At 33.3% G+C, this 18,002-nt stretch overlaps 1 long non-coding RNA gene and 1 pseudogene across 3 annotated transcripts in view; both read right to left on the bottom strand.

Moving 5' to 3' along the window:
* The window catches only part of LOC141488318 (uncharacterized), a 256,526-nt gene that overhangs the window by 179,980 nt on the left and 58,544 nt on the right, over positions 1-18,002 (bottom strand). The gene's annotated exons all lie outside the window — the stretch shown is intronic.
* Positions 571-17,047, bottom strand: LOC141487929 (large ribosomal subunit protein eL8 pseudogene; annotated as a pseudogene).

The raw sequence follows: 18,002 nt of genomic DNA, 5'->3' as shown, positions 1-18,002 counted from the left end.
TTATAAACTACAGTAGGGTAGAAGTGACAAGGTGCAAAGTTCTCTATTCAGATGAATGATATCAAAAATACCTATCTGTATTTGCAACATTCATGTACTGTTTTTCAGTAATAATTTTCAATGTTAGTGTTTAAAATCTTGTATATTTTCTTTGAACCTAAGTTTCTCTTGGATTTTCTGGCATCCACAATCTAGAATCAGATAAAAGTATGCTTTACTTTTGTTTTAATAGAGGAGAAAGAGAATAGGCTATACCTTTGCTTTTTTCCCTAGAACAAAAAATGTACTACTTTTAGTCCTGTTAATGTCTGAGTATTTGGCTACTATTTCAAATTAGTGACAAAGTAGTAAACTACCTCTGTCCTATACAAGCAACCAATACTTAGGTCAATATTTAATGTTATTCAGGAGTCAGACCTATTATTTTTTCCCAGGTACTGGGGTTTGTGAATGCTATTTATGTTAACATGTGGGTTTGATTTTGATGAATAAATAAATAAATATTTTAAAATTTTATCAATCCTTAGTTTTAATATGTTAAATATTGATATATCTAATTCACGTAAACAAAAGTTCTTTAGGATTCTCAATAATTTTTGAGAATGTAAAGGAACCTTAAGACCAAAATGTTCGAGAAAAAGAGCACTAATTGAAGGAACAGTATTGTCAATGTATTTTTTCATATTTCATTCTTTTATATTTTCATTCTTTTAAGTTTCCTAAAGTGATACTGCAACTTGTGGTTGTGTGTTTCTGAGGAGTTTGCAGAATATGACTTTATTTGACTACAAGGAAAATTTGATCTTTGTCATTTTATACCTATCACCTAGCATTATACACTTAATGTATATTTAGTAAAATCTGTTAAATTGAATCAATTAAATCAATTAAATGAAATAAAATGATCTCTTAAATGATGAAAAATACCAAAATTAGGTGAAATATTTTATGATTTTCTTAAACTTCTATCCACAGATTAGAAGCAATGCTATAGCTTTGGCCTTTTCTCTTGTGAGTCAGTATTGTTTAGGCTGTTCAATAACTGACACTTTGCTTTGCTCAAAATGGCTTTAAAATGATAAAGAAAAAATGATAAAAATAGTGTTAACCCCTTTAAAACTTCTGGCAGGAAAAAACCCAGGCTAGAAAAGGGGACCTGACACATACAAGAGATCATACCAGAGAGATTAAACCTTTTTGAGGACAGGTGAGAGGGAAGTGGCTCAAAGCAGAAAACTGCAGCTGGTAACTATGGTAACCAAGTGGCAGAAGTTCAGAGCTAAATTCAGGGTTTAACTACAGGGACCAACATCCCAGGTAGCAGGTAGATCTATTTCTCTATTCATTTAATATTGTTGCTCTTCTTTCTTTTATAAATTTCTAGTGTAATGTATGTTTTAATTCTGCATACTATCCCAGATCATTTTTTAAAGTTTTCAAATATATAGGTACATATATATAATATATAATACATATTTCCATGTTGTAAATATGTAAAATATTGTTTGTACATGTATGTGATATATAAATGTATGTGGTGTGTGCATGTGTAACATTTGTGGGTGCATATATATGTTTTATAATAACTATATACATTAATAGACAGACATGATATATGCATGCATGCATGCATGGATGTAGAGGCAGAAACAGAAACATGGTAAGAATTGCAACTAGAGAAATAGGCAAATAATGCAAGTGATGTATTATTTCAGAGAAGTGTTGTTAGCAAATTATTTTTCCTTGCTTCCATATTTCCTATTCACAAATTATATTGAATTATCATTACTTGTATAGTATCAAACTAAAATTGCCACATTTTTTGCTTTTGTTTAATATATATCTTTGCTGATGGTACTGTGGGACAACATAATAACATCATTCCTTTTAATTTAGTGCTCATATTTTGATTTTTCTAAATTAATATGATAAAGATTGTGCAAGATGGTTATAGCAATAAAGTTCATGATTGAATCAGAATGTCATTGATGGAAGAGACCTTAAAGTTGTTTAGTAAATAAGTTGATTATTTTATACATAAGAGAAATGTAGATCATTGGAGCTATGCAATTTGCCCAAAGTTATCCAAGTTAGTAATTAGCAAATCTTGAATTGAAACTTAGGGCTTCTAATTTTTGCTCTATACTATATTATTTATTGTAATTTACTATTTCTAATTAAGATGTATTTTAGAGAATAGGATGAACTACTGTTTTTAAAGCTGGATGATATCTAGCAGTATAATCCTATATTCAAGAATTCTAGAGAATATTTTGAATATAATTTCTTTCCTAGATCCAGAAAAATACCTCTGTTTTAGTGACTATGGAAGAGTCTGAAATTAGTCAGCCCAATTCTTACATAGAGAGATTTTGTTTCTAATCTAAATCACACAAAATGGCAATCCCTTGATGGTTACTTGACATTTATGTGTCTAAAGTGTAATGAAAAGGGAACTAGTTAGCAAACTTCTTTATACTCCTTCCTTTTATTTGAATAATGTTTTTTTCCTAAAATGCCACTTATATAAAACAGACCAAATATATCCCAGTATTATGTGGTTTGCTCATATTGTTTCCTTTTCTTAGAATTTCCACCCTTTTCCTCTCCATCTGTTTATATTTTGTATGTCTAGCTGGTGGGGGGGGAACCATGCAGTATAAGACAAATGATGCTAGAATAAAATTTAGAACACTTATGTTGAAATTCCAGCTGCCACACACTACCCGTGTGACTCTATGTCTCAGTTTCTTCAACTGAAGAAAATGGAAGGAGGAAGCTTGGATCACCTTGTTAGCTAGGGTCATTTCTAGTCCTAAATTCGTACTGTTCTGTGTTTTCTATTTCAGAATTTTTTTCTTGTTTAACATATTTCTATATTAGTCATGTTGTGAAAGAAGAATCAGAACCAAAGAGCAGAAAAACCATGAGAAAGGAAAAAATAACTTAAAGCAAGCTTTAAAAAGTGAAAATAGCACACTTCGATTTGCATTTAGACTGCAGTTTTTTCTCTGAATGTGCATGACATTTGCCATCCCAAGTGTTTTAAAATTGTGCTCAATCAGTCAACTTCTCAGAGTAGTTTAGTACACCATAGCTGATCATCACACAATGTAACTGTTAGTATGCACAATGATACTCTAGTTTTGCTCAATTCAGCTGGCTTCAGTTCATGTAAGCTTTTCCAGGCTTTTCTGAAGTCCATCGTTTGTGATTTCTTTTTTTTTTTTTGGATAGTTTATCTTATTTTTCCAATTATGTGTTATGATAGTTTAGCAGTAATTGTTCAATTGTAGATTTATGTTACACAATTTTCTTTCAATCTCCCTCCTCCACTTAGCAGCAGTCTAGTGAATGCTGTACATGTACATTTGGAGTTAACATATTTACATATTGGTCATTTTGGGCATGAGGAATTAGTACTAAAGGAAAAGAAAGAAAACCATGGGAGAGGAGGGAAAAACAAAAGAGAAATTTTAAAAATGTACTCAGAATGTTTTTTTTTTGTTGTTTTAGATTTTTCAAGGCAATGGGGTTAAGTGGCTTCCCCAAGGCCACACAGCTAGGTAATTATTAAGTGTCTGAGGCAGGATTTGAACTTAGGTATTCCTGACTCCAAGGCCAGTGCTCTATCCACTATGCCACCTAGCCGTCCCTTCAGAATTTTTTAAGAAATTACAATTATACTTACACAGAGATTTTTCAATTCTTTAATGTACATGTAACACTCTCTCTAAGGAATCACTCAGTATATATTTAACAATATCCTACTATATGACCCTTACCCCTCAAAAAGTTTATGCTTTATCATTCAGATAAGTTGCCAGGGTTTTAGGAATTTTTTTGTTTTTTATCAAACAATGAAATCTGAAAATGAGACCATCATTTGGAAGTCCCATCCTTGGTACTAAAGACTCTTTTTTATTCTTATTTTTCCTTCTTTCCTTGAGCACAAGGGATTTTTTCATTGGCATGTACATATATATGATAAATAGATATTTATAATCATGTTTTAAATTTTATATATGAATATCCTAGAAACTGGAATCCAGCAAGGTTACAATGAAATGAAATGCTTTCATAGTTCTATATTTCCCATTTTAAAAAAAAGTTTTATTTTTAAAAGGCATATGTTCTATATTTACCATTATGTACATTAAAATATGATAGAATTCTTTTTAAAGCTGCCGATTACTTTCCTGATTTCAATACAAGATGAACACATGGTTATCTAATGAAGATAGAGTAAAATGAGCTCCTAAGAATCCTATATATCCACAAGGGAATATCTAAGCTAGTGATAAATTATTATTTTGATCTGTTCATTATAGTTGAAAAATGCAAATGATATAGAAGATACATAAAATCTTCTGCTTGCAACCCTGTCTATAGATTTCAAGCAGGTGAGCTCCTTTTGTTTTCCTAACTGCTAAATTATAGGCTAGTTCAAATCTAATATCTGATGATGCAAGCGGGATTTTCCAGAGCTTTTCCCACAAAGGAGTTGGTAGATAAATAGAAGTGTCTGACATGCAAATTCTTTGCTGCAACTGCAAATGAATTGTGACCTATTTACTAAATAGAGGTGATCATCACAATATTGACAGTGTGTGCTGTTCCAGAGCTATGATAATTAAGCAGCATTATGTGTCAGGCATCCTGCCAAAATTCCAATGTGTGATTAAAAACAGCTTTTATGCCTTTCACTTTAAGTTGTATATGTATGTATTTCATGTATGCATATAAAATTTATATACATATACATCTATTTTATAGGGGAGATATGTATATGTCCCCTATAAAGATAACTTTCAAATAGTCACTGAATTTTCAGAATGTGTAAAAGTAGCTAGTGATTTCTCATTAATGAAATTATATCACAGGGGGCTAGATGGCACAGTGGATATAGAATATCAACCTTGAAGTCAGAAGGACCAGGGTTCAAATCTGACCTCAGATACTTAATAATTGCCTAACTGTGTGACCTTGGGCAAGTCATTTAACTCCATTGGCTTAAATAAATAAAATTTTTTAAATGAACTTATATCACATTATTTGGTATGTGCTTTTTATTTACTTCTCTGTGAACCAATTATATTGTCTCCAACCCAGTAACATGTAGGCTTGATGGGAAGAGTTGTTTCCTTTTTTTCCTAGTTTGTATCTCCAATACCTAGCATAGTACCTTATATTTTTATTTTATCCATACTTGTAATTTATTTATGCAAAGTATTCCCATTAAGGACATTCCTTTTAACAAAGAAAGTCATCTGTATTACAATTCATAAGTTATCTATCTTTTGTCTCCTTTTTGTATCTTTAGCACTTCACACACAACATAAGTTGTATGTCGAATAAATGTTTATCAAGTGACTATCTGGAGTATGAATAGTTTGCTGTCCACACCTAAGCATGGGGGGGGGGGGGGGACAAGAGAAATATCCAGACTTGGAATTTTACAGGATCTGAGAGTAGAAAATGACCTGAGTAGCCATTTAGTGCAACCTATACATGAAAGGTCCCTATTAACATATCTAAAACATGTTCATCCAGCCTCTGCTTGAAGATTACCATGTAGGGGTCCCCATGACCTCTCAAAGTAGGGCATTCCACTGCTAGACACCTCAAATTCTTAGGATTTCATTTCAGAAGGTCCCTCTATCAATGCATTTAGATAAATAGCTCTGCAGTTTTCTGATCTTAGATGGATAATAATGATGATGATGATGATGATGATATTTGTCCTTCATTCTCTAAGAACATCAGTGGATGATACCCTGACGAGCAAATGAATTGGATTTGAAGGGGGCGGAGCTGTACTACACCATCAGTCTCACTTTTTCTTCCAGAGCCATCTGGGGCCAGTGGCCAGATATGGACAATGATGATTAGAGATGGCCCTAGATGAGAGACAAACAGGGTTACGTGACTTACCTAAGGTCACACAGTTAAGTTACTGTCAAGTGTCTTAGGCTGAATTCCAACTCTCATTCTCCTGACTCCATGACCAGCGCTCTATCCACTTATGCCACTTCACTGTCCTCTTAGATGAATACGGATGTAGAAAAGGTTAAGTGACTCAGACTGTGAATGGAAGAAACACGACTTGAACCCATATATTTCATTCTCTGAAATGGTTCTCTTTTTACAACTCCACTATCCTGCTTCTTGCTTTTTATATAAGATACATTCGTTTTTTGCTTAACTAATGTTATTTCAATTGAATTGAAAGCAATTTCACATTTGAATTTTTGAGGTAAAACATTACATGATCTTCAAAACAATGCTTAAAGAGAATATTTAGAATTATATTTTAAAATGATTTCCATTAGAACATAATTTTAAATGACTATAATAAAAATACAGTTTGCTATGATCTCATTTCATATTTGCCCTTGGCTCTATAAGATTCTTCACTTTCAAACAAATTCAATTTTAACTCAAAAAGTCCTTTAACATGAGATGAGTTTTTGAAAACATTTCTTTGTTGATATAACTTAGCTTTGTATCCCATGAAAAGAAACACTAAGCAAAATACATAATCTATTAGAATCTTTTTTAAAAATTTTAGAAATTGGCAGCATCAGAAAACATTGTAAATTTAGAGCACATCTAGTTCTGACTCCAAGATGGGACTACCATAATTGTGAAGTGCTGAAGGCTACAATCTACAAGGTACATGAAAAATACATTCAAAATTTTAGTTTCCAGATGTCTTTTTTAAAAAATTACAGTTAATATACAGAGAACTGTCAAATTTTCAAAAAAAACAAGCCATTTTCCAATTGACAAATGGTCAGATGAAGAAATCAAAGCGATCCATAGTCATATGAAAAATTGTTCTAAATCACTACTTATTAGAGAAATGCAAATTAAAGCATCTTTGAGGTACCACCTCACCCCTCTCAGACTGGCCAATATGACAAGAAAGGAAAATGATCAATGTTGGAAGGAATGTGGGAAATCTAGGACACTAATACATTGTTGGTGGAGCTGTGAACTCATCCAAGCTTTCTGAAGATCTATTTAGAATTATGCCCAAAGGGCAACAAAAATATATACACCTTTTGATACAGCAATACCACTACTGGGTCTATACTCTGAAGAGATTATGAAAAAGGGTAAAAACATCACTTGTGGAGAGGCTAGGTGTTGCAGTAGATAGAGCACGGACCCTGGAGTCAGGAGTTCCTGAGTTCAAATCCAGTCTCAGACACTTAATAATTACTTAGCCAGCCATTTAACCCCATTGCCTTGGGGAAAAAAAGCATCACTTGTACAAAAATATTCATAGCAGCCCTGTTTGTGGTGGCAAATAATTGGAAATGAAGTGAATGTCCTTCAATTGGGGAATGGCTTAACAAACTATGGTATATGTATGTCATGAAACACTATTGTTCTATTAGAAACCAGGAATGGGAATTCAGGGGAGCATGGAAGGATTTGCATGAACTGATGCTGAGTGAGATGAGCAGAACCAGGAAAACATTGTACACCCTAACAGCAGCATGGGGGAGATGATCAACCTTAATGGACTTGCTCATTTTATCAGTGCAACAATCAGGGACAACTTGGGGCTCTCAGCAATGGAGAATACAATCTGTATCCAGAGAAAGAATTATGCAGTTTGAACAAAGACCAAAGACTATTACCGTCGATTTCAGGGGAAAAAAGTTATTTTATTACATAATTTTGCTATTTCTTATACTTTGTTTTTCTTCCTTAAGGATATGATTTCTCTCTCATCACGTTCAACTTAGATCAATGTATACCATGGAAACAATGTAAAGACTAACAGGCTACCTTCTGTGGGGGGTGGGGGAAGGAAGTAAAAATAGGGAGAAAAATTGTAAAACTCAAAAAAATTTACAGTTGCTGTACATTGTAAGAGAATTTTATCCAGCTTTCTACCAAAATGTTTCATTTATCACCGACACATGCACATGCAATTGCCTTAGAATTCCTTTAAACAACCTTCCAGTTTGACAGGATCTACATTTTTATACCTTCTTACATTTTAAAACAATATGATCAGAGCAATTTAAAATAGTATCAAACCACTTTTAAAAATGGTTTTAAAAAAGCATCAGTGGATATTCTGAATTTATCTTTCAGTCCTTGAGATTTGAGATTCCTGTTCAGGAAAAAAAGAAGTCATGTAGACCCAGACAGATCTTTTTGTATAACATTTTAAAAGAAGTTTGTATTTCAATAATATTTCCTATGATTTTTTTCTTTTTTCTGAGATTTTCAGTGTATTAAGCAAATGATTTCATCTTCAAGAGTACTCCCATAAATGAGAGGATGAAGTCAACCAGCAGAAAGATTTAAACAGACAGGAATATAAATAGTCTCACCATTCTCACCTTCATTTATCCCATGTCCTCCATCTTTTTTCCCACATAGATTGATCTTTAAAAAGTTCAAGACTCTTTCCTCTTGGTTTTTCTTTTCTTTTTTAATCATGGCTCAAGCTATTTTTTACCTTGTGGTTAATGAAAATTTCAGAAGGCAAACATGTTGAAACTGGGTTGTAACTCAAATTCTATGGTCTATTTTCTTCCCAGGTTGCTCCAGCTTGTAAAAAATGCTCCAAACTCAAAGTCAGTGCTGACCCTTGGTAAAATTGTGAAATCAGTGATATTGATCAACAATTATAGCCTGGTCTTTCTTCAATTCCATTCTTTCTTTCCCCATTACAATGTCCTCTTTTTTCCTTACATTTGAGCACTTAGTTTTCTTTTTACTTACCTCTCTTTTCAGGAAAGAATCTGATGGGAATTTAATTAGCAACTAGTTATTGCAGTGGATAGAACACTGGATCTGGAGTTAAGATTTGACTTTAAATCCTCCCTCAGACAAAGAAGCTGTATGATTCTTAAGAAGATACTGAACCTCTGTCTACTTCAACTTTCTGATCGGTGAAATGAGGAAAATAATTGTACCTACCTCTCAGGCTAGTTTTGAGGATAAAATGAGATAATATTTGTAAAGTCCTTTGTAAACTTTAAAATGTCATGTAAATGTTAGAATATATTGATATTTGTTACTATTATTTAAGGCAATTGTCACTTCTTCCCTAAAGGAAATGTGATAAAGGGGACAGAGTGCTAGTCTTAGAGGAAGCAGGACCTAAATTTATATCCTACCCTTAATACTTGCTGGCTAGGTAATTATTAGAAAGTTATTTAACTTTAATGAGCACTCATAGATAACTCGCAGTGTGGTGGCAATGTTGGATTTCCATTGGTCATTCCCCTTTTATCTCTCCCTGCCTCATCACCTTCCATGCCTTGTCTTTGAGTGTAGAATAAAAAGCTTTTTAACCATTTAAAACCATTAGAGAACAGGTAGAATAGGTTGGGGGAATCATATCAGCCTATTCAGGACTCCTAAAATCATATCACAGAAATTGGCAGGTCTAGAGTAAGATCACTGAACCACTGAATAATAGTGAGCAAATAAGATTCAAAAGAGATCTTAAAGGGCATGTAATACAATCCTTTCCTTTTATGAATAAAAAAAGCTAGAGAGACAAAGTGAATTGACTAAGGACACTCAAATAAAACAGTGTCAAGATTTAAAACAAAACCTCTTCAAATTCAGGGCTCTCTTTGTTACACCTCATGCTTTTCATGGTTTCTCTATGGAAACCTGAAGTGATGAAGTGGTTTCTAAAGGACAAATTTTCAAGAGTTGAAAGTAGGCCAGTTTATAAGGGTTCTGCCAATGGACTACCCCTTTTAAGAATATCTTGAATGGAGGCAGCTAGGTGGCGCAGTGGATAGAACACTGGAGTCAGGAGTACCTGAGTTCAAATCAGGCCTCAGACACTTAATAATTACCTAGCTGTGTGGCCTTGGGCAAGACACTTAACCCCATTTGCCATGCAAAAAAAACTAAAAAAAAAAAAAGAATATCTTGAATGGGGGCGACTAGGTGGCACAGTGGATAGAGCACTGGCCCTGGAGTCAGGAGTACCTGAGTTCAAATTTGACCTCAGATACTTAATAATTACCTATCTGTGTGGCCTTGGGCAAGCCACTTAACCCCATGGCCTTGCCAAAAAAAACCCTAAAAATATAAAAATAAAAAGAATATCTTGAATGTTCTACAAAGTTTAAGCTAACACAAGATTTGAAGGGGAAACCCAATCTATTTTGTGAAAGCAGTTTTCTAAAGGACTTGCTGCATTTTGGGGGTAATACCGTTCCTCTCTAGCTAGCCAAAGCTATATTGCTTTACACAGGTTATGTTTTTTTTCAATGCTCCCATGGATGCCCCAATCCTGAAACTTGACTAGTTACTGCCCCTACCCTCTCACTACAAAATAGATATTTAACTCATATCAGATCTCCCTTAATAAATAGAGATATGGCTTCTGTTATACCCTCCTCTGTTATATTCTGTTATATTCCTCCTCTCAGTCCTCAGTATCTAAGGTTTGCCAGGGACTAATTGCAGCCAGCTACATCTCTGACTAAAGATAAAGAGGATATCAGTCAATCAATCAAACAAACAAGCATTTATTAAATGCCTATTTTTTGATACGTAATATCCTGGCTACTCGAAAAAGAAGTGTAAAAATGAGAGCTCCTGCCCTCAATTACCTAATTTCTATATCTAGTCCTTATCTTCCTCCCACACAAACTTGAAACTTCCTCATCCTTAATAAATTGTAGACAGACTTTCCCAGTATTATTTCACCTTAGTAAATCATATGGATTTATTTATAAATCATTTAATCTCAGAGAAATGCCAGGACAGCAAGTTTATTAGAGTAGCTATAGGATTGAATAGCTACCTTGCTTACTTAGGTGTGAATGTATGTGTGTTTATATGTATTTATGTGTATGGGTATTAACTCCATGATTGTGCTAACAGGGAACAATGCTAACATGTAAATTATAATTTATGTAAATATATGTGTATATGTATAGCCATAGAAATGCTGTATATCTCAGATTAAAATTAAAATCTTTGTATAGAACATCCTGATGAGGACTAGCATGATTTATATAGCATCTGCTTTTTAAAACAGAGTTCAATTAAATCATTCCACTCAATTTAACCCATTATAGATTTTTTTCCCTTATGTTCACTCTTAAATTCTTGCATTGCTAAGGAGGATGAATATCTTTAGTGGAATTCTAATTTTATTACTTTTATGATCACTCATCATGGTTCAGTGAAACTATGTCTATGCATGTGAATTTGGTTGAAAAAAAATGAGGCAATTACTCAGTTAATATAATTTTGAGAAAAATAATAGCACTTTTACCCAAATTTTCCAAATATTTTAGGCTAAAGTATTGCTGAAATTTTAGATTTGAATTATTGGGATATAGTAATGATCTCAATTCAGTCCATTTCTTGGCAAATAAAAATATTGCCTTAAAAACTCCCAGATATGGTTTTCTAAAGCTGATGTTTGTTAAAGAATCACCAAACTTAACAGCTTAAAGAGACCTTAGAGTTCATAAAATCTACGCCCCCTCCCCTTTTTTTAACTAGTGAAGAAATTGATATGGCAGAAATTTTAGGCGAGCTTTCATTGATAAAGAATCCTCTAAGATTTATGTCCACTTCATACCACTATATTAACTAAGCTATAAAAACATTGCTTAAATATATTCAGTAATCAGTCAAAATTTTTCTAAGCTCTTTGTTTTAAAGTGCTTTACCTTCACTAAAGTCTTCCTCTGATGTTTAAAGGAGGTCACCCTGAGGACTAACAGGCACAGCATAAGTTCTATCATTCTTAAGAAGCAGGGAAGCTTTGAATACCAGTCCAAAGGCTGAATATTCCATCATCTAAATACTGACATGGATAATTTCAGTGAGAAATACGACCAGACAAGTTAAGCACCAGATAAGGTCAAAGCAATCTATGTAAAGATGTCTATCAAGGAAAGGAGAAATTGCAAGATTTATTAATGGAGAAAATGTATACACACACACACACACACACACACACACACACGCACGCACACACACACACATACATGAATAAAATCAGCACATCATCAACCATATAAGTAACCTAAGTAGCAGTCACCCTTCAGTAGTTTGTTTATTTTTTAAGAAAGAACAGAGGATGGGTCAGCTAGGTGGTACAGTGGATAGAGACAGGAGGACCTGAGTTACCTAGCTGTGTGACCTTGGGCAAGTCATTTAATCCCATTGGAAGGAAAGAAAGAAAGAAAGAAAGAAAGAAAGAAAGAAAGAAAGAAAGAAAGAAAGAAAGAAAGAAAGAAAGAAAGAAAGAGAAAGAAAGAGAAAGAAAAGAACAGAGGAATGCAAACCCAGAAATCCCACCTAATGGTCAAACTGAAATGGTACCAATATGAGGAACAACTTCCAAACTCTCATTCCCAAATCATTTCAGAGTATTCAGAGTATATTCCAGAGTATTCCTTCCAGAAATCTTCACAAAATCATTCCTAGAAATTATGATTCCAAAATATTATTAGCTGGTAAATCTTAGGTCTGCATCTCAATGGTTTTACATGACAAATCTACACTGAATAATACAGCCTCTGTAATTCCTATTTAGTTCTATGTGAATACAATTTTTAAAAAATCTAATTCCTTTTCTGCATGAAAGTTAAATATTTGAAAACAGCTATCATACCCACATATCTTTTTTGTCAGATAAACCATATGTATTTTCTTCACTATACTGGTCATCTTCCTCTACACACTCACTACAGATAAATGTCTTTTTAAAATATGGGTATTGGGGGCAGCTAAGTGGCACAGTAGATAAAGCACCAGCCCTGGAGTCAGGAGGACCTGGGTTCAAATCCAGTCTCAAATACTTAAAGATTACCTAGCTGTGTTGCCTTGGGCAAGCCACTTAACCTCATTTGCCTTGCAAATCCTAAAAAAAAAAATAAAATATGGGTATAAAAATTATTATAAATTTACTTATTTTTTATAATAAATTAATCCATTCATGTTCTGAAGAGATGCATAATGAGGAGGAAGGTGTAGGAGGTGGGAGAGAACTATCTCCTTTATTTTGAATACCATGTTTCTCTTAATATAAACTAAAAATCGCATTCTTTTGGGGGGCTACCATGTTAAATTTGTAGTTCACTAAAACTCCAAGCTCTTTCTCAGATACTATGATCTAACCATGCCCCCTCTAGGTTATATTTGCAAAGTTGATTTTTTAAATTTAAGTAAAACATTTCATATTTAGCTTTTGTAAATTTCAACATATTAAATTAGACACAATGTTCTAAAAATTTACTGGCTGTTACACAAGCAAATGCTTCATCTCTCAGCACTGGGCATTTTCTGGGCAGTTTCCCATGCCTGGAATGTTCTCCTTCAATTCTATCTGTTGATATCTCAATTTCCTTTAAATCTCCTCTAAAACTCCATCTTTTACCCCTAAGAGCAATTCCTCATAATTCTAAAGCCTTTCCTCTCTTAATTATTTCCTATTTTTCTTTTATATCATTTCTTTTACATGTATGCGTTTACATGTTTTCTTCACCATTAAAACTGTAAATTCCTTGAAGTCAGGAACTATATTATGTCTCTTTTATGGCACCTGTACTTAACTGGCATATAAAAGGCACTTATTGATTTATTTTTGAATCCTGGATCTGTTGTCTAGAATGCTTGTGCTTCATTAAATATGATAAACATGATATTTGTTTAAATTTTTATTTTTACATAGGGAAAAATAAAACATACATTTAACCCAATTTGGTTAGAAGTTGCTTAGTTTTTGTCTTTTCCAACTTGGCTATACTAGTCACTGATTTTGGACTCAGAACATTATCACCCCAGTATTGTTCATCTCTGGCATTTCCACCAGATTATTCAGGGTTCCCTTATCTTCAGAGTTAAACTATGTGAAGACAATGCATGTACAGGTCTTTCTGTGAACTAAACAATCCAGTTAGGCTTTATCTTTGATAATACAGAAGGAATCCTCATTTTTTGGCACAAGGCAGGAAGGAAAATTTCTACCTCAATGGGAACCACGTCATGTACAATCACTTTTCATGTTTTCTCCCATGCTAGTAACAGAGTTCCCACTGGCTTTAGAGCAAGTGGTCTCTTTAGTGGGGACATTTCCCTTGCCTGCAACTTTTCATTCCTTCCAGAATCAGCAACCTTTACTTCTTCTTTTGCTTTTCCTTATAATTGCACTTGTGAGACAATTTAAACAGTTGAGTAGTTGCCTGATGATCCAAAGCTTGGGAAAACTGGATTATTGGTGGCAGTGGCACTTTCAAATACTTATAAAGGATGGACTGTTGATACTGCAGTCTGATATATCAAGGCCATTTGATAAATTGAGTAAGGTCCCCCAGTATAATGTCAAAGTTCTTAAGTCACTACTCAAAGGAATGACCAATTTCTTTGCCTCCTGCTTCTTTCCAGAAAGGACCAGTCACCCTCTACTCCTTGGTCTTATTCCCTTTTGGCTTCTTGACTGACAGAATGAGAAAAGTATGATAAACATTATTGAGGTCACTAATAAGAAAGCTAAATAACAAAAGACCAAGGAAAAATTCCTGGGTTAGACAGTTTACAAGTGACCTCCCTCAAAGATGGCTTTGACCAAATAATTATTCCAAATCCAATAAATGGTGACCATCTCAATCATACCTCTTCAACTTTTTATAAAAACGTGAGATATTTTGATGAAATATAGATAACATATGAAGACATTTTCCTGATCTACCTCGCTAGTAACCCTGTCAAAAAAAAAGAAATGATATATAGATATATATTTTGTTATGTTACTAAAGGACCATCATTTGAATTGTAGGTAAATAGATGTGGCTGTCAGAACTTTATGGATTGTTACACTTGATACTACTGAGCTCCTGTACATACATAAGGTAAAAGCTGAAGGAATTATGTGGTTTAGCATGGTAATTTATATATTGTATGTCTGAATATCCACTAAAATAAAGATTGCTAAATTATCTATCTTAAAAAAAAGAAATAAAGTTAGTTTGCAATGACTAACACCTGATGAAACTTGGCAGGTCCTGTACTTTCTTTTTTTACATCATATTTTTAATTATAGTAGAAAAATACTTGTCTTTAATTCCAGGTATATCAAGAGACCAAGCTACTTCTTCCTAGTTTACTGGTTCAATCATCTTCTCTTTTGGAAAATCTGGACAATTGATTTTCTGCAGTACAGTCTTGGAAGTGATTGATAATAGTGTAATCAACATTAAACTATTTTTAATCAAGATTTCAGTCATTTATATTAACTTCATTGATCAAACTATCTTAATCTTAATACTTTATTTAATGTACAATTTAAAGATACTATTTTGAATACTGAGATGAAAAAATCTTATTTGGCTAGGAATTAGGGACTATCTTATAAGAGATGTATTTTATTAAATATGCTAGTTTTAATGGAAATTTTTAATCAGCTTCTATTGCTTCATACTGAAAGAAAAAAGTGACATTTTTCCTGGAAGTTTTTTCTTTGATAATTATTTGAATTGGTCATTTTTGAAAATGAAAAAGGAAAAACAAATTCTGTCTCTTGGAAAGCTAGGTAGTGTAAAGGATGCAGTGCTAGGTCTGGAGTCCTTACAGTGACGCTGGAAAATTACTTAACCTCTGCCTCTTCAGTTCCCTAATTTGTAAAATGAGCAGGATGATGATAACTATGATAAAAATAATATAATATATATATATATATATACACATACATACCAAAGTTGTTGTGAGGTGTAAATGCAATAATAATTATAAAAGACTTAGCACAGTTCCTGGAACATCTTAATCATTATATAAATATTAGCTGTTTTTTTGCTTGTCATAATTATTATCATTGTTGTAGTAACTCTTACACCTGGAGACAGAAAGATCTGAGTTTGAATGTTGCCTCAGACATTGATTGATTCTGGATAAATCCCTTCACCTCTCTGAGCCTCAGTTTCTTCATCTGAAAGTGGAGAATATTTTTTGCATCCTCTCTTACAAGGTAGGTTAGGATCAAGAGAATTGATATATGTAAATTTTTATTGCTGCCACTTTGTTGCTTTGCCCTTGCTAGCACCACCTTTCAATTCATCAAAACTAGACACTTATTTCAAATGAAATTCAAAGTGAAATTCATATCAAATGACCTAGATTTTACTCCAAGTACAGTTCATTCTATCAACACATTTGTTTGGAGATTTGACACATCCTGATCTCCCTAAAAGAGTGAGAAACATTGAAAAACTAGGTCTATCCTGCTTCAGTTCTCCAAAACATTAGTTTGCTTCATGGATCATTCAAATAATGACATTATTTTTTCATAATCTCAATTTTACTCATAAGTCCCAAATATTTCCAGAATATGATGAGAAGATATTTGGGATTATTTATTATAAGCTCTTCATTTGAAAAATGAGGAATCTAAGAATTGAAGTGACTCATTCAAAGAATAATAATAATAATATCAGTAATTAGCACCTATGTAGCCAGTTAAGATTTGTAAACACTTTACAAATATAATTTCATTTGATCCTCAAAACAATTCTAAGAGGTAAATTCTATCATTATTCCCATTATACAAATGAGACAATAGAAACAGATTGAAGTAACTTGTCCAGAATCATATAGGTGGTGCCTGAGGGTGCATATGAACTCAAATCTTCCTGATTTCAGGCTCAGGACTCAAGTCCCAGAGATGCTTAATATCTAGAAGACCTTGGGCAACTCATATAACCTTCTGTGACCTCAAATGTCTCTTCCATAAAACTGGGAGGCTGATTAGCATGGTAGCATTGACCTAGGTTTGTTAGTTCCTCCTTAAACAACATGGTAGCCCCCATCTCCCAAAGCTCACCATTTTATCACAGGACTTAATACAAAAACAAGATCAGTTTAGCCCTCCCTAGCTGAGAAGTCCTGAGCTTAAATGACCTACCAGTCTCAGTCTTTCCAAGGTCAGAGATGCCCCACCACAACCAGCTTTGCATCTCTTTATCATCCAATATTGGCTTTGATTCTTTAAGGATAAAGTGTTGATTTCTTCAAACAATACCACAGTCTCCTCCATGAGATCTACAATCAAGACCAGCCTAACAATTAACATAGGAAATACCAAGTGAACAAAGAATGCATACTGCCCAAATTCTGATGTGAAGGTGGATGGACAGCTAATCAAGTCAGTTTTTCCACACATATATTTTAAACAGGCCCTACAGTTAATAATGAATCATTCCCTACAAACACACCAATAAAACAGTAATAGTTCTTGTGTTATATAGTAAATTGTATAAAGGTCTATAGTCTTAAGTACTAGGAAATATAGCACGTTTTTAAATGTAGTATAGTTAGCATGGTTAAGTCAAAACATTTTCTAAATCTCAGCAAGAATATATCAAGGTAAATTTTGGAAAGTTCTGAGGTTAAGCTTTAACACTAATGAGACATGAGCCATTTTTTTTCATTTGCAAAGCCTGAAAGTCTTTGAAAAAGGCAATAACACACTGCCTACTTCTGACAAAATAACAACTTTCCTATTATCCTTACAATCAATACATTTCCATGCTGCTTACAAGTCATTGTGAGCCTTTTTTAAAGGTTTGGGATTTAAAAATATTTTTAAAAGGATAAAATTCACAATGCATTTTATATTAGACTTTTTTTCTTTTAGATTGTTGATATGGGCAATATTTACATCAAAAAGCTTTGTTTTGATGATGTAAGCAGAATTTTATAATGCTTTGTATACTGAAGAATTAAAGGGAAAATGTGACTAAACAGTTCAGCTCCAGAAATGAAATATTGACAGTGACCTATTTACTAAATAAAACTATGCTACCCTAATGCAATGGATGGTCTGGACTACATAGAAGGCTACAAGAGGAAAGAAAAAAGAGGGCTTCATTTCTTATTCATGTGAATCACCTTTTCCCTCACCTTTATTCAATAGGGAAAAAAATCAAAGATTATTTCATGACTAAGTGATGTAAGGATACTTCTGTTACTGTTTAACAGATGTAAAAATA

Source organism: Macrotis lagotis, chromosome 5 (assembly GCF_037893015.1).
Source record: "Macrotis lagotis isolate mMagLag1 chromosome 5, bilby.v1.9.chrom.fasta, whole genome shotgun sequence".
Taxonomy (NCBI): Eukaryota; Metazoa; Chordata; class Mammalia; order Peramelemorphia; family Peramelidae; genus Macrotis; species Macrotis lagotis.
Note: the sequence above shows the minus strand (reverse complement) of the source record. Positions and strands in the feature narration are given on the sequence as shown.